The sequence below is a fragment of the Canis lupus genome, chromosome 11 (genome assembly GCF_011100685.1).
Source record: "Canis lupus familiaris isolate Mischka breed German Shepherd chromosome 11, alternate assembly UU_Cfam_GSD_1.0, whole genome shotgun sequence".
NCBI classification, from domain to species: Eukaryota; Metazoa; Chordata; class Mammalia; order Carnivora; family Canidae; genus Canis; species Canis lupus.
The window spans coordinates 13,162,023-13,174,780 of NC_049232.1; the positions used below are offsets into that span (position 1 = coordinate 13,162,023).

At 38.0% G+C, this 12,758-nt stretch overlaps 1 protein-coding gene across 2 annotated transcripts in view; it reads right to left on the minus strand.

Annotated features, from left to right (window-relative positions):
- CEP120 (centrosomal protein 120) overlaps window positions 1-12,758 on the minus strand; it is a 121,476-nt gene that overhangs the window by 81,211 nt on the left and 27,507 nt on the right. The gene's annotated exons all lie outside the window — the stretch shown is intronic.

Below are 12,758 nucleotides of genomic sequence, written 5' to 3' on the forward strand. Positions count from 1 at the left end.
TGGCTGAACAGGGAAAATGGGAAGAAATGAGATTTCAAACAGATATGAGATGAGATTTCAAACAGATAAATTGAACTGAACTGTTATTTTAATAACCTGGGAGTGATCAGAAACTTCTGATCAAGTTGTCATTAAGGGATGGGAAAAAGAGACTCAATGGAAGCTAGTTAGAAGCAGTAACTAGAGAAAAATGGAACCATTTTATATTTGTACCTTGGCCCAGACCCAAGTACAGGTTGTTAAACCAAGTATTTAATACTACTAATAAAAATTTTTTAAATAATAATATCTAATCAAGTCTTCCAATCTTCCCAACAACACTGTGGACCGAAAAGCAGGGATTTCATTACTTTTTAACACATCAGAAAAAGTAAAGTTGGATAACTGGAACAACTGGATGGTAGTGAGAGGCAAGGTCTTCTCACAGCTTGTGTTAAGCTAGTGATTTCAAACTGGGTTCCACACATGACCTGAGCCTATGGGGCTGGGCTAGGAAACTAGAGTAGAAACTCCTGCCCTATGTTAGTTGACGGAAAGAAATTAAAACCTAGGGATCCCTGGGTGGCTCAGCGGTTTAGCACCTGCCTTCGGCCCAGGGCGTGATCCTGGAGTCCCTGGATCGAGTCCCATGTCCGGCTCCCTGCATGGAGCCTGCTTCTCCCTCTGCCTGCGTCTCTGCCCCTCTCTCAATCTCTCTCTCTCGAATAAATAAAATCTTTTTAAAAAAGAACTAAAACATGAAGCTTTATGGATACAATAGATGTATTGAGGTTTTTTTTAAAGATTGTATTTATTTATTCACGAGAGACCCAGAGAGAGAGAGGCAGAGACACAAGCAGAGGGAGAAGAGCAGGCTTCCCATGGGGATCCTGATGTGAGACTCAATCCTGGAATCCCTGGGATCACGAAGATCACGCACTGAGCTGAGCAGAAGGCAGACCTCAACCATTGAGCCACCAGGGTGTCCCACAATAGACGTTTTTGCATGACTTTAAAAGAGAAAACAATACTTCAAAGAAATTTGGTTTGGACTACATCTTCAGCCTTGACTCCACCTAAACCCCATCAATGTCAGCCATTCTCTCCAGCTACAGGGTCATTTGGTAACTCATCACTTATATTCTTCAGACAGATTTACTTGACTATTCACAGTAGTGAAAGGGAGAAAGAATATCTAGGGGGAAGGAATGTCCTAGTTTCACATAGCACTCCAGGGTTTGGAGATTAAATCTATTTTCCCAATTACATACTGAAGTCGTTATTTCAATATGATGAATGAAGTTCTCAGGAAAGCTGACTTAACTATTCCAATTACTGCAGTTAAATGGTTGGATACTTAGCTGTGAGGCACTCTTAGGTTTGTCGAGTGGTGAGCATGGTAACAGAATGTTAGTGTACCCTATAAATTATTACAAATGTGAATTGCTCTTTGATCATAAAATGACTAATGTTCCAGATAGGAGTTCATTACAAGATAAGAAGTAGTGATTTTTTTTAACGTTTAGCTCAAAATCTGCAACATCAACATTGACTAGATTATCCTAACACTAGCCAGAAATATGTAATCTCCCCAAAATCAAGAATAGCAAATTCCAGTAAGTTAGAGAACATGTCTATTTTGTTGATTACTATACTCCTTGTGCCTGGAAGACTGTTTGAGTAAATTTGTAGCAGAGGCTCAAGAAATTCTTATTAAATAAATGAAGCCAAATTTACAATGATATTAGAATTATCTGCCCCAGTGAGGGATAGTAATAGAGATCTAAGTTCTATAGGTGTAGAAGACACAGGTGAATTCAAATGAATTGGTGCAAGTTAAAAAATGTAGCTACGAGACTGCCTTGCTCAGATCATACCATCCGTTCTTTGATGCATTAGGAAACACTTCACAGTCTATCTGATTTCAGAAACTTTCTAACAAAACGAGAAGTGATTTTTTTGGACTAGAGAAGAAAAGAAAGATTTATGGTGATACTTTGGGGAAAACATGAAGGTTAAGATGTTCTCTGAGCAGATAATTTTACAGGGATGTCAGGGACAAGAGGGAGTGAATTAACCTTGAAAAGTATGATTATCGTGCAAGGATCAAGAAGAGACAGAGGAAAAATTGAAGGAAAGAAAAGGAAAAAAGAGAAGTAAAATATGAAACCTGTATGTTTCATTGGTATTCTCACTGGTAGTGCCACAGAAATCTGATAAACCAAGAGAATTGCTTCATTAGGGAGTGAGAAAGATACTTACAATAACAAAGAAAGAAATAGTCTTAAAATTTAGATTTTTGCAGAATTTAAACCAATGCTCAGAGATGCAATGAGAAGTATCTTCGAAATATGTTTGCAAAAGTATGTATTCATCAGCCATTTCTAGTGATTCTTACTTAGAGAACATTTGCATCACAGCAAGATAAGGGATGTTACAGTTCTGCTCACCATCCAATGTTTACTAACAAACCAGTTTCTGTGATCTCCATCAAGGAATAGGAATACCCCAAAGTGATATCTACTCCATTGTATTATTTGTTCATTATTATTTTCTTCTTGGGAATTTTAACACCATTTGGTACATTGTGTCCTAAATTTGCTTAAATTAACAACTCGTTATGTTAATAGCACAAGTGCAGTTGAAGTTCAATCTATTAATCTCCATGAAACAAGGATCTTGTTTGTTCAACTCCCTATCCCCAGTGTCTAGAATGGTACTTGGCACACAATAGGCATTCAATAAATATTTGTTGCACAAATGGACAAAACTATGATGGATTTTAGCCAGTAGATGGATTCTAAACCTAGCCTCACATGATATATTTGACTGATATCCTCTATTATAAAAATATAAAAATATTAAACATTTTCTTGGAATATTCATTTCATCAAAACAAAACACTATGTGATTTTCTTTAGATTTGGCCAGCGACTTTCTACCTTTGTCAAACTCTTAAATTTCAATGTTTTAAATGTAGATATCAAAAGTTTTCAAGGACTTTCTCCTATTTTGTAATTGGACCAAAATAGAAGTATAGGCACCATCAGATTCCCAGGGGTTTCTTTAAATTTCAAATATCCAAATACACATCACTGTCTATCTTGGAAAATTTTCCACTGAACTTCATCAGAGGGCTTGAATAAATTTATCATATATCTAGGTTCCGTTAAACCCACTGGTGATTTATTTTTTAATTAAAGAAAGCTTTTAAGTTTTAGGAAAAGTGATCAGATATTCTACTTTCCTTCCATTTAAAAAGCGTTAACTGGTATAATAAATCATTGCATTGGACCCAATTATCATTCTATCTAAATAGTTAACCACTTCTGAGACTAGAGCCTAGGGAGTGCTCATCTTACACACATGGTGGGGTTTCTTTCCTCCTTTTCCATTCCCTAAAGCATTTCTGCTTAGGTCAATTAGCTTTCTCTCGACCCAGCCCAATTCTCAAGAGTATGGGTGCCTAATGTTATCATTTTGATATGAACAAGTAGAACCTCATAGCAGCTCCTCGGATTCATTAACTTCAAATCCATTTAGAAACAGCATACTTCAATCTGATACTGGTAATAAGACAAAATCATTCTATACAATTTTGTCTCCCACTCCTCTCAGATCAACATTGGCTCTATCCAAAGATAATAACATATCCAGATAGGTTATTCACATTGGTTAAAATTTCACTTATTGAGATAGTTTACAGGTTCTACCCCCAAAAGAAACTGTATCTGTATTACAACGTTTTTAGATTTTTGGAAACAGAACCCCCAAATAGGCTCATGCTAGCTGCTTGGAACTCATCGGATACGGCTTTCCATTTTAAAATCTCAAACATAAACCTCCACACACAAACAAACAAAAAAAAATAGAGTTAATTTAATACATTTCCCCTTAATTTAAGAGCTTTCTCTCTCAGCATCATTATTTCTTTTCCCTACTTTCTCACATCAGCAAAATAGAAATCAATTTAAATCTAGAAATCAATTTAAATATTCAGCTAGCCTGAATACTTTATTTTCTTTGTGGCTTGGCTACATGCTATTATGATGTGTAGGAATGTACAAACCTAGCAAATTAAATATAAGTAAATAATGGAGGATGGATGCCAAAGTGCCTGTGCATCTATAGTTGGCAACATAGATACTGCTGAGTTTAATGAAGAAAAGAAATGGAAACCTCAAAATAAGCATCTCTGAAGGGCAGAAGATTTCCTATTGAAATGGAGCACAGCATTTCCACAACTATTTTGGCACCTAATCAATCTTCGAACACATAGACTTTCATTGTAATTACATTTCCTCTAGAAAAGAATCCTGTAGATAGATGGTCTGGCATCTGGGTTTTTTTCTTTTCTATCTTTTTTATTTAAATCACTCTCCTTCCCATCTGCTTAAAGGTACTGATTTCTTAGACACTTGTGTGAGCAAAATATGAAATGATTTCACCAAAGAGGGGAAAGGTGAGTCTGTTTTTTTTTTTTTTTAAGTTAACCTGCTTTTATTTTTCTAGTTTTAATTTGTCATTTTAAAGTATTTCAGGATGCCTGAGTGGCTCAGTGGTTGAGGGTCTGCCTTCGGCTCAGCTCATGATACCAGGATCAAGTCCCTCATCAGGCTCCCCGCAGGAAGCAGGGAGCCTGCTTCTCCCTCTGCCTGTGTCTATGCCTCTCTCTATGTGTCTCTCATGAATAGATAAACAAAACCTTTAAAAAAATAAAATTTTTTCAATAAACTTAAAGGATGATCAGAAAAGGCATCACTTTTAAAAAAACAAGAATTATTTTTGTGATACGATAGTTATTGAAATCCCTCTTCAATGTAATTCTTCAATTTTATGATCTGATACATGAATTATTCACAAAGAAATGCATCTTAATCACTTATCAGCACCGATACTGTAAGATTATATCTCAAGGATATTACAGGTAAAACAGTTTGAGCACAAATCCTATTATTGAGATTAGCTTCACGATCATTGGCATTATGTGATTGCTAAAAGCTCTCATCTCTTATAACGAACCATATTATTATGCTGTATTTAATGGAAACTTTTAGATTAATATTTAAGATGCTATTTAAGGGGATTAACTTAAATCGATAAAGACTAAAGCAATTTTTCTTGCCCTATTCATTCAAATCTATAAATTGAAACTCACTTCATTCTACAATCATAAAGCTATACTTTGAGGAATTCTTCAATATTACATACATTTTATCAGTATTGTATGCTTTCAGCTGCAAGAAATAGAGAACTTTAGCCCAACTGGGTACAGGGTAAGGGTAGGGTTGCAAGTGGTGCTTTAGGAGCAGGAGGGATGTCAGAGTTGGTGTAGTGCCTGAGAGTTCCTCATTTGAGCTCTTCAATTCGAATTGTTTCATTTTCATGTCTGCTTCCTTCACTGTGGAGAGCCTGAAACCATCTGGTACTTCACAACAACACAAAGTGGCTTTCAGAGAAAGAACTTATCTCTTCTGGGGGTTTTCTCCTATCAGTAAGGAAATCTCTTTGCAATCAGCTAAAGTCCTTTGGCTCATCTTGGCCACTGCTCAATCCTGAACAATCCCATCGCTGGGGGAATGCCATAGCTGACTTGCCTAGGCCCTATTTCTAAATCAGTGACTGTTGGCAAGGGTTTGAGATGACCTTTAAACCAACCAGGCCTCGCTCTGAGGCTGGAGATGAAGTCACCTTTCCCTGCAGCACGTGGGTTTTGGAGAGACAACAGAAAGGGCACAGTAAGGAACGGCAAAGGGAGAATGCTAACAATGTTTAGCAGAATATAGCAAAGCTTTTTTCATAGGTGGTTTGATCTAATACATATCCAATAAAAGGCAACAAAATATTATAGAGCAGTAATTCTCAAAGTGGGAAAGGGGGTATCAGAAGCAACCAGAAACAATTTTATCCAAGTAAAATCACTCCTCATTCTGATTTGCATCTGCATGAGGCTCTCTTTCTTCTCCCATGAAAAATTAGATACACTTTGGAACCATGTTGGATCTGTTGGATGATAGGGGTTCACAAGATTGAGACCGTTGCCATGGAAAAGTGTTATGATAGGGGAGGGCAAAATAAATGGCCCATAGGGAAATAAAATAATGTATCTGGTTATTGATATTCTATATTGGTGCCTGCTTCTTTTCATTTGCTCTTTCAGCTTCACAAATCCTGCCATTAGAGAGATCTATGACTATTTTTTTCATCTTTGAGGAAAAAAAGAAAGATTTCACCTAACCTAGTGCTAAGAAAGAGCCAAATTTGTTTTGTCTTATTGACCCTGTATCTCACCTAAGACTGTGTCTCTTGGTAGAAAATGGTTCAGCACTAGCGATAGCATTTCCATCCCTTTCTCAGCAGAGGGCAAAAGAAGTTTCTTCAAGAGCCCTGGCCAGCTGTGGCCATTACCTTTAAGATGGTAGATGCCTCATCTTGGAAACATTTGAATAGAACTGTTTGTTTGTTTTCTCACATGAGGTCTGTTTTAAACTTAATAATATCCTGATAATTTTAAACAAAATAAAAATTCAACATAGAAAACTGAGAATATGTAGAAAAGTATAAAGAACAAAATTAAAAACTCTTATAATCCCTTCAGCTAAAGAACCATTAATAACATTATGGCATAGTTTTCTAATTATATATGAATCAATTTTTATGTATCATACACACACACACACACACACATACATACAGTACTTTTTAAAAAGTAGTACTTTACCAGAAATGCTTTTCGTAAACTGTTCTGTTTGTTTAAAATACATTTCTCCCATGGATTAATAATTCTAAAACCATCAGAGAAATAAGATTTAACCAGCCTCAATCAGGGAAAATATCTTACTCTTGCAGATAAAACATTTTACAAAGCTAGAAGGTCTCAAACCAAACATGTATCAAGCTCCTTTTTGAGCAGAGTCCTAAAATTACTGTTAAATCAGAAATCCAGTAGAGAAGCGAGGAATGAAACCATAAATTGTAAAACAAAGGTGTGGTGAAGAGATAGGGCAAGCTTGAAAAAGAACGATAAATCAAATAGAGGCTGGATTTCCTGGAATTTTTCGGATCCAAGCCAGAAATGTTGCTTTGTCTATCCGTGCCTACACTAAACTCCCGTTATCTGCTGCTCCTTTACCAAGATGAGGGCCTTACTTATTATCAACGCTGGAAATGAAGTAAAAGGGAAAGGATCCAGAGGTGGAACCCCTGACATAGGGAGTAATTTGTTTAGATCCCGAGTGTGGCAGTTTTCAGGAGAACAGATGGGGAAGACAGCTGTGGTCCACTGTCTCCATCACTCTGAGGATGGGAGCAGGGCCCTGGAAATGAACATTGACCACAATACTGACAGTGGTGGTTCATGTTGAATCTAGAAGTACCATTGCTGTAAGGAGCATCCCTTCGTGGACAATTCAAATACTGAAGACTGAGAATATTTCTGCTTCTCTTACATGTTAGAGCAGCATCTCTAAGACTTCTGATCCTTTGGAAACAGCCTTCATGATCTTTCCATATGTACTTATCATGAGCACGCTCATTAATGTTTCTTTAAACAAGTCACTTTGTTGGAACTCAAATACTTTATGTTGAGTACAAAAAAAAAAAAAAAAAATCATGAATTTAATGGGAAAACAGAATTGCCACAAACGGAATGGTAGGTGACCTCATGAATTCTATGACAACTATCACCCACCAAAAATAGTATTTAGTTAGGGATGGGTGCTGTTGTTTGTCAAAGGGTCTTGAGCCTGAGGCCTTGTTTGTTTAGGAAAGGGGGGGGGGGGCGGACAGACACAACGAGTAAATTGGAATTAACAAGTGTTAAAAACATTACAAAAAAAAAAAAAAACATTACAAACAAACTCAGACTGCCAGATGACTTCCTCAGAACTGCAAAGGAATTCAGTCACTTTCACTTCACTATGTGATTCAATGTTATTTATACCAGCTAGGGGATCCCTGGGTGGCGCAGCGGTTTGGCGCCTGCCTTTGGCCCAGGGCGCAATCCTGGAGACCCGGGATCGAATCCCACATCGGGCTCCCGGTGCATGGAGCCTGCTTCTCCCTCTGCCTGTGTCTCTGCCTCTCTCTCTCTCTCTCTCTGTGACTATCATTAAAAAAAAAAAAAAAAATACCAGCTAGCTTCCCGTCAGTGGTGTACACGCCTCTCTAGAATAAATACTGTGCTAGTGGCTGTCCTCTGTAAAGGGGGTAGAGAGAATATTCCAATGCCACTTGTAGGCCAACCTTACCGGGTACTAGGAATTGAGGACTTATGTAAAACCCTGTATAGTCCATAACTAAAAGATCGATCGGATAGAAAATGCTCTCATATCTTGTAAACGCTCCTGTTACTACCTGTAATTTGCTTTTGCCCTACCTACCCCCCAAATTCACATATTGAAGCCCCAACTTCCAGTATCTCAGAATGTGACCGCATTTGGAGACAGGGCTTATAAAGAGGAAAATAAATGAAAATGAGGACTTTATGGTGGGCCCTAGTCCAATATAACTGGTGTCCTTATAAGAAGAGAAAATGAAGACACACATTAAGACACATGTACATGGAAGACCATGTGAAGGCCCAGAGAGACAACAGACACTTATCACCCAGAAAAGAGACCTCAGGAGAAACCAACCATGCCAACACCTTGGTCTTGACCCTCCAACCTCCAGGTCAGCGAGAAAATAAACTGTTGTTCGAGCCTCCTAGTCTGTGGTACTTTGTTCTGGCAGCCCTCACACACTAATACATCTTCCAAGTGGGATGAAGTTTAAAAGAGATTTTGTACTACCCCCAGGAAGTATATATACCTATGCTGCCACACTTCACACAAGTGATTGTGTTAGCCATTTGTCAAGATAATTTCTTTTGTCCCTCCTGCTGATCCCCACCAAGATCAGGAATTTTTTAGTTGACTACTTTATCCTCAGAATCTAGCAGGGTGATTGACACACAGTCTGTACTCAATTAGTAGTTTTTGAAGCAACGATAAGAGCCAAGGGCATAAAGTAAAAGAAGAGAGCAGCTAGATTAACATCTCAGCCAGGTCATTCAAGCAGCTCTGAGACCTTGTGCAAGTTACTGAATCTTAAGTCACAGTTTATCTGTAAAATGGCTAGAGCAATATCTACTTCATGGTGCCGTTTTAAGGAATCAGGATAGCACAGCACCTGGCACATAAATGCCTAATAAGTATTAATATCATTATAATTATTCTAAGATAACAGAAAAACCAAATTTATTTGTTTAATTGACAGAGAATGGAGTGTTTAGGCAAAACTAGATCACAAAAATCATTGGTTTCTTTACTTTTTTGTGCGTACGTCTTGTAGGTTTTTATTTTTTAAAAAAATCTTGAGGGATCCCTGGGTGGCGCAGCGGTTTGGCGCCTGCCTTTGGCCCAGGGCGCGATCCTGGAGACCCGGGATCGAATCCCACGTCGGGCTCCCGGTGCATGGAGCCTGCTTCTCCCTCTGCCTGTGTCTCTGCCTCTCTCTCTCTCTCACTGTGTGCCTATCATAAATAAATAAATAAATTTAAAAAAAAAAAAATCTTGAAATCCTGGGGCACCTGACTGGCTCAGTTGGCTAGGCATTTGCCTTCTGCTTTGCTCATGATCCCGAGGTCCTAGGACTGAGCCCCATGTTAGGCTCCCTGCTCAGCAGGGAGTCTGCTTCTCCTTCCTCTACCCTTCCTCCCCTTTAAATGTTTTTAAGATTATTTTGTATTGGGCAGCCCCAGTGGCTCAGCGGTTTAGCGCCTGCCTTCGGCCCAGGGCGTTGGAGACCTGGGATCGAGTCCCACGTCAGGCTCCCTGCGTGGAGCCGGCTTCTCCCTCTGCCTGTGTCTCTGCCTCTCTCTTTCTGTGTCTCTCATGAATGAATGAATGGAGTCTTAAAAACAAAACAAAAAAAAGATTATTTTGTATTTAATGGAGAATTTTGCATCCTTATCCATTGTTAAATGTCCATAAAGTATAATGATAATGTAAATCATTACAAAAACTTCAGATTATAACTGGTTTATATAAGTATTTAGACAAAACCCTTCTGTCACAAAAAGAAATGCAGGCAGTAAATGTCTTAGAATCGCCTGTGATCTAAAAGCAAGTGTGGGCGTGTGGGTGTATATTTCAGGAACATAAGACACTCTTGGGTCCTCTGAATATAAAGGGTTGTACTTAAAAAGGGAGACTAACAAAACTGGAAGTTCCAGTTTAGCTTTAGAGATAGGTCTAATGACAGCCTTTCATGCAAGAACAAATCCTGACAGTCAATTGGACATTTTGTTTGTTGTTTTTGCAGGAAAAATAAAGGTTTTTCATCATGTATTTGTACCCGGGAATCAAACTGTTACAAAATGTCATGTTCATATTCTTGATTATTTATCATCTCTGGGACTAAAATGGATTTTCTACCATCCTACGAAAAGCACACATACACACGTGCACACACATACACACGTGCACACACATACACATACATGATACACACAAAATATGTAATGGCCTATTTTTAGCAGAGATTCACTATACTCTGAAAAATATTCAATGTGTGTTTATTCACTTATTTTGAAATAAACCTTGCCTTGTAGAATTCTTTGATGGAGTTTCTAATATATTCTTCAAGGCACAATGCCATTATAACTAAACTGTGTCATGCCACTGTAGATGCTTTTAGCTCATTTGCCCAAAGCTTTGCAAAACAATCTATAATCAATTACTTGCTGTATATGTTAGGAGGGAATACAAAAAACTTATGAGGTTAATCCCTGCCCAAAAGGAGTTTTCAATATAATTAGGAAATATGATATCCTTATAAAACCAGCAGTGACCATGTGAACAAGACAGGATTTTGTACACACGTACAAATTGCATTTATTCTGACTTTATATAAATGTTGGGCCCCCCTTCCCCATCCTTTTCTCTAAAAGGGTTAAGGAAGAAGAAAATCATACTTTCTTTTTCATCTTGCATTACTTGTGGCTTGACCAGGTGAATGATCTTCTATGCCTTTCAAGGATCTTTCTTTGAATGCGTTTTGTGTCAAAGCCATACCATTGAGTGAAGGGCTCATTCTTTCCACTGAAAGGGGTGGAAACAGAGCAAGATTTAAGTAAGATGCTTCCTCTCTCGAGATATGAGCTAAGAAATTCACTTGCAGGTCTGTTTCTTGATGACCTAGAATTTAAACCTGAATCTCTACCCATTGTTTCCACATGAGAAATCTGCATCCATTGTCTATGGTTGGGATACATCCCACATATGTTATTCTCCTATTTTTTGACTCTCATTTGCAAACCTGGAAGGGTGGTTTCTGAGGCTCAGAGAGAATAAGAAAACCTTTCGTCTGCCTCCACATGGCATTCTTTAGAGCCCCTGGCACAATGCAGAACCTCGAGACTTAGCTGAGCAGATGTCTGTATTTACCATGTTCTTTAGGAAAGAGTAGAGAAGCATTCATTTAGGGTGGCTTGCTCTCCTGACATGATGTGATGTGATCTCCCTAATTAAAGTCTAAATGGGGACACAGGTGGCTACACGATTTTCACAAAGGCAGCAGGACATTCTTCATTTACGTTTGGAGTTTCAGGTTCTTTTGTGTAAAAGAGACAGAGAGTATAGATACTGCATCCTACCATTTTAGAGAGCAAGACAAGAATTCATGGGGACCATAGGCTGTCAGCATGCAGATGCACACCTACGTTGGTTTTGTGTTCTTCGATTTGCCTTTTTATTGTTAGTGATTAGGTGAGTTGCTTAGATAATGATGATTCGAAATTATTTTTTACTACTGTCATTTGAACTCTTTCCTGAGTGCAGAAAATAAAGCCTTTTAAAAGCATTTTGTCCTAGCAACGTGTTTTTCTCTTAGAATTCTGGTGGTTTGCCTGTACATGTAGGGATAACATTTTACGTTTGAAGCTTCCAAACAGAAATGTAGAAAAAGTAGCTCTTTCAGAAATTCCATCAACTCATTTTGCTTAGTCTAATACATAGAGACATCTTCAGTCATTAAGAAAAATACTCTTTAATAGAAATATGGGTAAAGGACAAAATTAATACGAATGGCCAATAGACAAAATAGCCTTTACTTCAAACTTAAAGAAATGTAAGGAGATACAACATTGACATATACTTTTCCACCAATAAGAACTTTTAAAATATCTATCAAATGCCCAGGGTTGGGGAGTTGGAGTGAAAATGCCAACTCTTTTGTAATACTGGTAAAATTTAGATAGGTACAAATCTCTTGGAAGGCACTCTGGCAAAATACAATCACCTCAAAAATCTACATAAGCTTTAACTTGATAGTTACATTACCAGTAATATATCTTGGGAAGATAATAAAATAAATCCTCAAGAATATTTTATAGGACTATCACATCAAATACTTAGAAGTTTATAAAATAAATCAGGTTATAGTCATACATTAATATACCGTTCAAGCATTAAAAAAAAACAATTTTTAATTGCATATGTATTTAACACGGAAAGATATACAGAACACAAGGCAGATTTTATTTTATTTTTTAAATTTTTATTTATTTATGATAATCATACAGAGAGAGAGAGAGAGAGGCAGAGACACAGGCAGAGGGAGAAGCAGGCTTCATGCACCGGGAGCCCGACGTGGCATTTGATCCTGGGTCTCCAGGATTGCGCCCTGCGCCAAAGGCATGCGCCAAACTGCTGCGCCACCCAGGGATCCCCACAAGGCAGATTTTAAAAACCATATTACAGGGATCCCTGGGTGGCACAGCGGTTTAGCGCCTGCCT